The sequence below is a fragment of the Bidens hawaiensis genome, unplaced genomic scaffold, assembly GCF_021521415.1.
Source record: "Bidens hawaiensis isolate Kalapana, Puna unplaced genomic scaffold, B.hawaiensis_p1.1 tig00009190_1, whole genome shotgun sequence".
Lineage (NCBI taxonomy): Eukaryota > Viridiplantae > Streptophyta > Magnoliopsida > Asterales > Asteraceae > Bidens > Bidens hawaiensis.
Window position 1 is genome coordinate 554,285 of NW_027491677.1, and position 12,271 is coordinate 566,555.

The 12,271-nt window shown below is 31.9% G+C and overlaps 2 pseudogenes across 2 annotated transcripts; one reads left to right on the forward strand and one right to left on the reverse strand.

The window, feature by feature from the left end:
• The first annotated feature begins 475 nt into the window (after positions 1 to 475).
• Positions 476 to 4,368, forward strand: LOC143531507 (uncharacterized; annotated as a pseudogene). Its single transcript, XR_013135032.1, has 10 exons — positions 476 to 506; positions 701 to 786; positions 883 to 933; positions 1,908 to 2,051; positions 2,143 to 2,205; positions 2,539 to 2,596; positions 2,709 to 2,809; positions 2,957 to 3,001; positions 3,082 to 3,522; positions 4,153 to 4,368. The product of XR_013135032.1 is annotated as an uncharacterized LOC143531507 (transcript).
• Positions 4,369 to 5,251: 883 nt separating this feature from the next.
• Positions 5,252 to 11,273, reverse strand: LOC143531531 (putative WD repeat-containing protein C2A9.03; annotated as a pseudogene). Its single transcript, XR_013135033.1, has 11 exons — positions 11,028 to 11,273; positions 9,406 to 9,538; positions 8,954 to 9,124; positions 8,514 to 8,672; positions 7,818 to 7,904; positions 7,579 to 7,713; positions 7,396 to 7,506; positions 7,182 to 7,273; positions 6,645 to 6,750; positions 6,204 to 6,290; positions 5,252 to 5,813 (listed from the first exon to the last, which is right to left on the reverse strand). The product of XR_013135033.1 is annotated as a putative WD repeat-containing protein C2A9.03 (transcript).
• Between the last annotated feature and the right edge of the window lie 998 nt (positions 11,274 to 12,271).

Consider the following 12,271-nt stretch of genomic DNA (forward strand, 5'->3'; position numbering starts at 1 on the left):
TGGATGTTTGGTAGCTGGGTGCTGAATATGAAGCATTCCGGGCTGGAATTGATGATCAAAGATAGCGAATATTAATGGTTGTGATCTGCCAAAACAGACCGAGACAACAGGTTTTGGTATCGGGGCAGAATAAAAGCGTGCGAACCGTGGGTTCGTAGGGCATCAGTTATAAACAACGTTTTCTAAATTTACTATTGAGTTGGATGCGAGGTAACCGGGTTATGTTTTTTGTTTATATTATATCAATGGGCTTTTAATTATGTTATTTTTTGTGTTTTTGTAGTAAGTATCAAAATTTACTACTTGCACATGTAACTAGGTGGAGTTTCTTTGGCTTCAAATACGAATGAACAGCTTATGGATAAAACTGTAAGTATCATAGATGTTTATATATTGTTTGATTCATTTGTGATTTTTGTGTGTTCGAATTGGGTAAACCGGTGGTGCTTGACAACTTGATGGAATTGACAACTTGATGCTAGCTACTGAAGGATCAACCAACAAAGGTACATAACTTTTGAAGATGAACAAGTCTTATCTTTTGAAGATCGAATACCGAAGGAATGATTTAGTAGTTAAGTCTTTTTGTAAAGAGAGGAACTTAACAACATCATAGCTTTTGAAAACCCAAAACTTTTGTATGTAATAGTTAACAAATGTGTTTCATGGGATGTATGATGTTTGTGTGCTTTTTTATTAGCAATCGGATTACCATTAGCACTCTTACAATTGATGCACACTAATGGTGAACTATTTTTAAGATGTATTTTGGTGGTTATAGCCAAAGTTTGTATTAAGATGTATTTTGGTTGGTTATAACGAAAGTTTGGTCATTCAATATAGTTATTAATAGCTCTGACTAAACATGTATCTTTTATTCAGCGTAAAATAGTTCAGAGGGGTAAAATAGTCATTCTGCACCGCCATTCAGAGGTTCAAACAAACAATACTTACTGGTTCAGCACTTAATGGTTCATAGCCTCTTAATCATTCAGACCTCTTAATGGTTCAGCACTTGCCAAACAGCCCCTAAGTCGAAACCGGAGGCTAAGTTATCGGTTAATCTATTTTAGTAACCAATCCGTTTCTGGTTAATCGGTTCGGCTTATTGGTTAGTTTTTCGGTTCGGTTCATTTCGGTTAATAACCAAAACCAAAGCTTAAGTTTTTTGCTTAGAGATACATGAAATGAGGTATAAATACACAAAAATGAAGTATAAAATACATGAAATGAATGTATAAAAGCTCAAAATATATGAGAATATGAACGGTTCGGTTCGGTTAATGCCTAATTACGGTCTGATTATCAGTTTTATCACTTTATGTAACTTGTTACTGAAATGAAACCAGTAGTAGTGATTATTGACTTATTGTTGACTTGATGGATTGGTCCAATCTAATCGATATACTGTGTTTTATTCAGATTGTTGTTTGGAATTAGTGTGCACGGTTCCGTTCGGTTATTAGCCTAAACCGAAACCGAAGTTACCGGTTAATCTATTATTAACCAATCGTTTTTTCTGTTAATCCCATAATTTGTTGGTTTTTGGTTCGGTTCGGTTAATAACTGAAACCTGACTTGAGCTAACATTTTTACTTAAATACATGTAACGGAGGTTTAAATACATGAAACGGTGGTATAAAACATGAAATGGAGTTATAAAAGCTAGAAATATATGAAAACATGAATGGTTTGGTTCGGTTAATCTTGTTTAACTGAGGATACAAAGGAAAAAACAATAACCGAATTTCGGTTCGGTTTTGTTGGATTTTTGGTTCGGTTATTAGAATGAGTTAGGTAGAAATGCCCTAGCTTTTGTGCCCAAATTCAAGTTACTAGATATGTTGTCGTGTGTTTATTTTGTGTACTGCTTGGAAGATACTGATATTAGTTTCTTGTGATTACAGAATTTTCTTTTGAAAGAATCAATATCATTACTTTCACAATGCTTGCCTGGTTTGGCACCGGACCGTGTAGGCCAAAGCATTTCAACTCATTCTGACAGGGACACGCAACTGCCTTCACCAGCTGTTGAAATTAAGGTATTTTCGGTTATCTGAAGAAGATAATTTTGCGTTTTGGATCAAAGTTTTTATTTTTTTGACATGTATAATCAAGTGTATGATATTCCTATTTGTGCAGATGGAACACCCTTACAAATATGCTGGAGAGAGCATAGATTTGCAAGGAGTTAATATCTTCAAGGTGCGAAATACCCTATACAAAGTTATTCACCAATTTTCATTCACTTTATGTGATTTACTAATATATAATTGCATATCAAATAAACCAGAAAATGTATTGTTTATAGCGAACGTATTGTATATTGATTGTATGTATAATAATAGGGTTACACAGTGAATAATACTTGAATATCTTCTAGATACGATAGTTATATAACTAGTCTAATAATATCTGTCTAGAATCATACTTTAGTTACTTCTTATATTACAATTTCACTTCTTGTAGTTGGATATGGTGTTGTGCGTCTAACATTCCAAACAATATGATTTAATGGGGTTTTTTGTTTAACTGCAGGGAAGAGTTAGTGTGTCAGATTTGATAGGATCAGAATTGATTACATCGGAAACCGATGGTAAGTTCAATCTTGCATCATTCTTAAAGTTTAAAAGTTGACTTTGCAGCCACATGGTAGCTAATAGTTGTTAAATTTTGGAACTGAATGGTTGAAATATATCTTGGTGTAGGATCGTTTAAATCATGGGATAGCTCATTTGATCTTGTGAATGTTCTTAAGCATGAGATTCGGGATGCACAATTAAGTTTTAGAGGCAAAAGGGTGCTTGAGGTATGCTCTATATATACATCAAACACATTGTGTGTTTTACTTGCAATATTCTTGTATAGTTGTATGTCATGAGAGTTGCATTCATATTGAATATACTTGATATGAACTAGAAACTTGTAGTTTTCTTATATTATTTTATTCATGCAGCTTGGTTGTGGCTATGGGCTTCCGGGAATCTTTGCTTGCTTGAAGGTACATTAATCATGCGTTTATATTTTTGTGATTTGTTATTGTTGTTATTAAAAAAAGGCTTCTGCTATTGCACCTCGCAGGGAGCTTCAGTGGTACACTTTCAAGATTCAAATGCTGAAAACGTAAGAACCACAACCATCCCAAATGTTCTGGCAAATTTACAACAGGCCCGTGACAGACAGGCCCGACAACCCGAAAGTTCAGTTACTCCATCAAGACAGTTTATTACTCCTGTGGTTAATTTTTATGCTGGAGAATGGGAAGAACTTGCAACGATTATCTGTAGTAGAAAGCGATGTACCAAAAACAAGAAACCTTAGTTTCCCAGAAGAGGATTTCTTGGACGGATGTAGTAGTCAAGATGGTAGTATAATGGGACGAGAAAATTCTTCAAGACGGTCAACAAAGCTTTCGGGAAGTAGAAAACAGATCAAGGAGAAGGCGGTTATGATATTATTTTGATGAGTGATGTTCCATATTCTGCTTCGTCTTTAAAAAGGCTCTATGCTTTAATTAAAAAGGTATGTTTTCTTCCTTTTGAAATTGGAAATTGCAGTATTTAGTTTATATATACCGTTTTTTCCCGATGGGCTTAAATATTTTATATTCAAAGTGCTTGAAACTTGCTTTAAACTAAAAAATTTAGTTGGCCCTAAACACTCTTTGTCCACCTTTTTTTATAATATCGTTTTTGCTAAATAATATTGCTGTAATATTTAGTTTCTCAAATAGGTGATTAATATTGCATATACTCTCTATTAAAAGTCAAAAATTTCAGATACAATCTTTTAAATTTTACAATATTATATTTTACCTTTTGAGACCAATTAAAATTTCCTACATGCCCATTTATAGTAAACAAAAAGTTACCATTTACTTATAATAACATGTTTCAATGAATAAACGAAGAGGAAAACAACGTTATTACGTTAATCTTCTCTTCGCTTTTTCATAGGAACATTGTTATTAGTAACAAATTTTGTTATATGTACTATGGAATGGGTAAATATGATACTTTTAGTGTGTTCTAAAAAGGTAAATATGTTACTATGAAATTTAGAATATATAAAAGGGGCACATTCTTTTTAGAACCAATTGAGAATCGTGAGATCCACATTAAGCACTTGTATATGTTACATTTTTATCCTCAGTGCTTGAAGCCTCCTTACAGAGTGTTGTTTGTGTCTGCAAAAAAGCATTATGTCGGTTTCAACACCGCTGCAAGACAACTTAGGAGCCTGGTAGACGAAGAAGGCGTATTTGGTGCACATTTAATCAAAGAAATGACCGACCGAGAAATCTGGAAATTCTTCCTCAAATAAATATACAATCCAAGATTCTCAGAATTTATACAAAAGGAAAAGAAACTAATTTGTGAAGTCTTAACCGTTTGATAAAGTCACATATACGACTTTCGTGATGCTACTAACTCCGCTTCCTTGTTCAATATCCTCCTCAGATATCATTCAAGATTTACTTTCTTTCGCAGTTGTATATGTCATGACCTTGTGATTTTATAGTGCCATTTTTGTTTCCTGCAATTTCTTTTTTTTGTTTTATCTGTTTAGAATTATGTATTATTTTACAATAATTTGAATATTATTATCCGGTTGTTTTGGAGTTTGTTATATTATATATACTTCTGGTGATGTTTTTATTAATGAGTTATATCCAGTTGTAGGAGCATTTTTTATCTTTCAATTTTTCTGGCTAGTAACCGTAGTAGCGTTAATATTAACTGCTTCATTTTTCTTTCTAAATCTCGTTCGAGTGTTAATCAAAATCATATTTGTACTGGAGATTAGACCCTCTTGAATCGGTTCATCTTACTTTTCAACAAAAAAATTCTTTGGTATTGAACATTGGTTCCATTTCCAGGAATCTTCAAAACGAAAGTGCAGACCAGGAATAACCAAACGAGGGCAGTGAAGTTCATCCTGACCAAGTTGTCGCTCAACTAGCGTACCTATATGAAAGCACATTTCGACCCATTACCGAATCTGGTCAAAGAAAAAACCGACAGAAAACCCTGACAGCCGTAACAAGACAAGACGAAGGTCTGTTAGGGTATGTTTTGGAGTGTTCAATGACCAAAGACGAGGGAAGAAAGACATTTCGAACGGTTGTCGCTTACGTTCAAGTTTTATCAATCAAAACCATGTTTTATTTTTTTAAATACTTTTCCAACAGTCTATGTATTTTATCAACATACACATTAATTAAAACAAAAGACCAACATACCTCCCCTATACACATTTCTTGACAAAAGTTTTACACAACACCCATGTCTCAATTCATCATATAAACCAAAAAAAAAAAAACTAAATCAGAATCCAAAAAAAAATAAAAAAAAAATCTCAAATATCTTATTTTTCAGGTACTTGCAGCTAAACTAGACCTACACAAAGGAATCAAGGTACCCATACTTATGTCTTTTGTTATACTCTAGCAAACTCGCATAAGTTCGGTCCCACACTCCAATATAGAGCGTTTCGTCATCAGGACTAAGCGACACCCCCGAGATTTCTCCAAAGAAATCGATTTCCTGCCTTTTTTCGTAATTTAATTTGGCGTCATAAACATGCACGAAATCAGCGGGTTCAGCTACGACCAAGAACTGCCCGTTTGAAGAAAACCGGAGTGACCGGACTGCCCCCATGTTGCCCTTGAGAACTGAAACCGGGGTAGAAAGGTTTCTTAAATCCCATACTCGGCAGGTCTTATCTTGATTCCCGGTAGCAAATAGTTGCCCGTCTGGATGCCACGCGGATGCAAATGAATAGTCGAGGTGACCTTCAACCGATGCAACCGTCTGCAAACAAGAATATACAATTATAAACATATATTCAACGGGCTATTTAGCGAACTAATAATATCTCCACAAAATAATAATAATAATAATAACAATAACAATAACAATAATAATAATAATAATAATAATAATAATAATAATAATAATAATAAATCCGTTTATTTATAAACGGTTTGAATGAGTTGGTACAAGTTATGTTTATCTAACGGGTCAAATGAAGTCCAAATTGTTTTGTTAGCATGCGGACTGCTAAAATTAATTTACTCGAAAAATCAGATCTCTGTAATCATATTTAACAAATTATTTAAAAAAAAACAACGTTAAAAAAGGTCAATTTTAATCTTTGTAATAAAAAGTAAATAGAAAAGCATAGCATGTATAGTCTTGTACCTTTCCGTTTGATGAGTCCACAATAAGTCCATTGAGATGATCTCCAACCACAGTTATAAACTTGCGATCCGGGCTTAGTGATGAATGCTGCAACCAAAATATATTCAAATTTTAGCATATGAAAATAAAGCACAAAAATAAATACTTCTTTCAAGATGAATAATTGATATGAACACTGATAACAGATTTATACATGCTTATATATATATATTTAAACTTTTGGACCCGTTTTGACTTTTGTGCAAAAATTACCGATTTTGACCCAACCCAATATAGAAAAAAATATTTAAATCCAATCATAAAAAGGAAAACCACGAAATCTCGAGACCCCAAAAACGAGAAAGAAGATGTTGAATTTGTAACAAAATTTATCATCCAATATGTTTTAACAAAAAATGAATCTTGAAATAAATGTTTTGCTAAATTTTGTAAGCAACTTACATTGACAGGCCAAGGAAAGTGAAAGTGATTGATAAGCTGAAATCTCTCCATATCGTATTCTCTCACGCCACCGTCATTGTTTGATGCCATGAAATGCTTTCCGCCACTACAAAGTATAATCAATATGCTAGCATCAGCATCATAATAATAATAGGACAATACGGATTATGCATTATCAGATATAAAAAAGATAGCTAAAATAGGTCAAATGGATTAAAAGCCGCCAAAAGGTATTTTTAACGCACGAAGCTCCTAAAACATTTGATTTAAAACTCAGATTTTATCAAATTGCTAAAAATATAAGCACGGCAAGTAGCCCAAACGAACCAAAGGCTGTCAAAAGTTGATTTTTAATGCATAAAGCCTCCTAAATCAAATTTACTTAAGAAAAAAACAAATTTTTATTAAAAATAATACAAATTTGTAACCTTCCGACACAACATCTGTTTAATGCATCAAGCCTCCTAAACGTTTCATTCATATTATCAAATTTACTGGAAAAATAAAAAAAAAATTACAATAATAGTAACTAATTACCTCAAGCTATCATATATTTCAACAGCATTTGTAATAGCATTGTCATCATGAGTTGTTCTTGTACAGAAACTTACTCCCTGCTTATCCAAACGCTGCAACATTTAATAAACACGTCAAACATCAAACGGCATGTTATGTAACAACGAAGCTCACAAAAATACACCATAATTTAAAAACAAAAAATATAATTTTTTTTTGTTTTACTGCAAAATACCTTGCAAGCAAGCTCTCCTTGAAATCCACCAGCAACTAAAAAATCATCCTTCACAGCTAGAGTACTAATCTGCGTATGCGTAAAACCTTCCAGCAAACTCCCGGCGTGTTTCTACATGACCAAAAACAATGCATAAAATACTAAGAAAATTATATTCGAATGTAATAAAAAAACAAAAATCACCTCTGTAGGTGCCACGTGACCGGAAAAGTTAAGAATCTCAGTCATGTTGTGCGATAACGACGACCAATGCATGATTGAGTAGTTGGACATCAGATATACGTCATGTTTGGAAGTCGCCCACACCAGATTTCTTAGCTGCAAAATCATATGAATCAATTCTATTCCAAACAGCAATTACCGAGAAAAAACAAAACATGAATTGTTATAAAATATAAATAAAGATATATAATTACATATACCTAAAAGTGAAGGATTGTAGGCTTCACCAATCTGGTATTGTGAAAAAACTCATAGTAATTGCCACCCTTCTGCTTTTGTTTACATTTCTACACATACCAACAAGGTTTCCATCATAATCAAGACGATCACAGGAATCTAACGATTTAAACACAAACATCTATTTAAGTGTGTGTGTGTGTATATATACATGCATACACTCACACAGATCTATATATATATATATACATATACATATTCTTGCAAAAACTAAGAAAACATTTTCGTTCTGATAGAGTTAATCCGTGTTTTATACATAAATCTGTAAATATCCCAAGAGGTTTTAAATGTATCATAACTTTGTTAAATGTTATACTAATGTCTAGAGCTTAGAGCTCTTTCTTGAATGTTTAATCCATAATATAAATGATGATCTCTAGGTCTTATTCCTAATCTTTGTAAAAAAATTAATTTAAATTTTGAATTTTTTCATTAAATAAAGTTTATAGTAATATCCAACATGATAAACACAAGCATAAATTATAATCTTGATTATACGTATACATATACATACATTAACGCGCCCAGTAAAAATCCCAGCTCCAAAACCCTTTTTTTTTTCTTTTGACGTGTATAGTATGGTAATCCAAATAATATAGAATGTGAAAAGTTATCCGGATTACCATACTATATAAGGAAACGTAGATATAAATTCATACCTTATCAACAGCATCGCCAGATAACGGGATGTTTTCATAGTTTCTGTACTGTTCCAGCCGCGTTTGTCGGTAACTTTCTCTTGTTATATTCAATCTTTCCCACGGAATCCCTTGAATGTCTCTGCCTCTCCTTGCTTGAGCACAAGACGTATCCGTCACCTTCAAAATCAATAAAAAAAAATAATAATGATTCCCTAACTACACGCATAGTATGACTGCAGGGCTTACAAGTCATGTACACTTTGTCCGTTGAACTTTATCAATAACTAATATATAAAATTGATTACACATTATTGTCAAATAACAATCCCATATCATAGAACAAGGGTATAAATACACTTGTTCAATCATAAAATACACCCCAAACCGACCGTTTTTTAAATAGATGGTTGGATATTGTAATTTTAATTAGAAAGAAAAATCAATGAAATAAAACTAACCATATCATGATCATAATCAACAGCATCGCCAGATAACGGGATGTTTTCATAGTTTCTGTACTGTTCCAGCCGCGTTTGTCGGTAACTTTCTCTTGTTATATTCAATCTTTCCCACGGAATCCCTTGAATGTCTCTGCCTCTCCTTGCTTGAGCACAAGACGTATCCGTCACCTTCAAAATCAATAAAAAAAAATAATAATGATTCCCTAACTACGCGCATAGTATGACTGCAGGGCTTACAAGTCATGTACACTTTGTCCGTTGAACTTTATCAATAACTAATATATAAAATTGATTACACATTATTGTCAAATAACAATCCCATATCATAGAACAAGGGTATAAATACACTTGTTCAATCATAAAATACACCCCAAACCGACCGTTTTTTAAATAGATGGTTGGATATTGTAATTTTAATTAGAAAGAAAAATCAATGAAATAAAACTAACCATATCATGATCATAATCAACATGATCTCCACCACCGCCTCCTTCCACGTCATCCATCACAAAATCCAGAACATCTATCTCGTCTACTACGTAATCGACTTCTTCAACTTCGTTATTATGCATCCTGTAATCCCTGCATTAATCACCAATAATCCGTAAATAAAATCTCGAACTTTCACCTCCCCTGTAATCCACTCTTCCAAAATTAACCAACTAAAAACACACATCTAGGATTCATCTAAAACATGCCATAACTCGATACACATACTATGGAGGTCAAAATCACCAAACTTGCAACAGAAAGCTTAAAACAAAACAAGCATCAAATTAACAAAAAAGTTGGAAAATTTCAAACAAGTAGCGCTCATTATACTTACAAATTCATGGTAAAATAGGAACAATTGTAAAAAATACAAAAAATTAAAGCCTACACAATTAATAAACTTAAAAATCAAAATTTTAATGTGGGAATAAAAGTTAATTAGCATTTACATTAATCTAAACAAAAACATCAAAACTAAAACCTAAAAACACAATAATCCTTAAGCAAATTCTTGAACTTTCACCGCCCCTGTAATAATCTAACTACACGGTAAACCGATAAAAAGAATCACTTGCAACAGAAAGCTTAAAACAAACCACAAGCATCAAATTTACTCACTTTACTTACCAGTTAATGAATTCTAGAGTAAAAAAAACAATAGTAAAAAATACCCAAAATTAAAACCTACCCAACAATTAATAATCTTATAAAAATCAAAACTTTTTAACACGGGTATTCAAAAATAATCAACCACATTAATCCATCACAAAAACATCAAAATAAAAAAAATATAAAAACCCTAATCAAGGAATTGCTAAACAATTCCAACACATTATTTGAAATCAAAATTAAAGCAAATCAAAGCCTACACAATCATTAATAATCATAAAAATCAAAACTTTTTGATGTGGGTATTCAAAAATAATCCTCTAAAGTCTAACCACATAAATCCATCACAAAAACATTAAAAAAACCCTAATAAAAAAAATTGCTAAATAATTCCAACCCATTATTTGAAATCAACATTAAAGCAAAATCAAAGACAAAACAATTATTAATAATCATAAAAATTTTTAATATAGGTATTAAAAAATAATCATCAACCACATTAATCCATCACATAAAAACATCAAAATAAAAAAAAACCCTGATAAAAAAATTGCTATATAATTATTTGAAATCAAAATTAAAGCAAAATCAAAGCCTACACAATTACTAATAATCATAAAAATCAAAGCTTCTTAATATGGGTATTCAAAAATAATCATCAACCACACTAATCCATCACCCAAAAAAACCCTAATCAATAATTTGCTAAATAATAAATTGAAATCAAAATTAAAGCAAAATCAAAGCCTACACAATTATTAATAATCATAAAAATCAAAACTTTTTAACATGGGTATTAAAAAATAATCATTAACCACATTAATCCATCACAAAAACATCAAAATAAAAAAAAATAATAAAAAAAAACCTAATCAAAAAATTGCAAAAATAATCCCAACCCATTATTATTATTATTATTTTTTTATTAAAAATCAAAATCAAAATCAGGGTTTGTGAGATGAAACCATACATGTTTAATAAACAAGATGATGATCCAAAAAGATTGATAATTTAGAATCTTGAATCAGCAGAAAGAGGTTATGGTTATGAATGATTGAATCATAGCATCATGATCTGATAAATTAAAATTGTGAGCTTTGATTTGATTGTATGATAGATGGATGAATTGATGGATTAAGGGTTTGATTTGTATGTGTTTTGATGATCCAAAGACGGGCTTTTTGGGATCTGAAAGAAAGAAGATGATGATTTAACGTGGCGGTGGTATGTTATGTGACACTATATTTGTTTTTTTCTTGTTATCTTATTATTATTATTATTATTATAATTGTTGTTATTGTAATTTTAGTGGTGAATATAAACATATACCAATACCAAATATATACAAACAGGTTATTCCAAATTAATTATATATTAACTAAATATAATATAATTGAAAGTTTTTCTTTTTTATTTTCTTTAACGATCAACAAACTGAGAATTCTTTAGGTATGTTGTACTAAAGGTGCACAAATCGGGTTTTTTTAATACCCGGTTTTGAGTATAGAACCGTATATTGGAAAGTCGGGTATTGGCCATACCCAAGTCGGGTTTGGGTACTGTCTCTAAAAAACCATACTTATGCACCGGATTCGGGTCGTCGGGTATAGAACCAGGTATTGTAAAGTCGGGTACTTGAATACCCTATTTTCGGGCATTGAAAACACCTTATTTCGGGTTTATCCTGGGTATAGATTTGGTGGTTAAAAGGGGCCGCATTTTTTTGCAGTGTGTTTCATTGTTTCGAGTATAGACACGGTATTTGAAAAAACCCGGTTTTGGGTATGGAACTGGTTTCGGTTTTTGAGTATTACCGTCTACAAATCTGTTCGGTTATGCGTGCAGGTGTTGGTACAAAAGTGCATACCTTGTCCATACCATACGGTAGGGTTGGGTACGGGTTCGAGTAGTAAAAACACGGCTATAAAAAACCTAGTTCCAGGTTTGGGTTTTTGGTAAATGAATCTTGTGTTGTAACTGGTAAATGAAAGATAAAACCTAGAAAAATATAATGATTTTGATTAATTGATTAGATAAATATGTGAGTTAATTAATAAAAAGTATAAAGCAAATCAAAAGGTAAAAACTAAAAAGAAAAAGGGATAAACAAAAAAACAGTTAACTCGAATATTGTTCAAGTGGGTTTCCTTAGTGTATAACATTAACTTAAAAGTCAATTTGATTTAGGACATGTTTGTTTTAAGGATTTGTAAG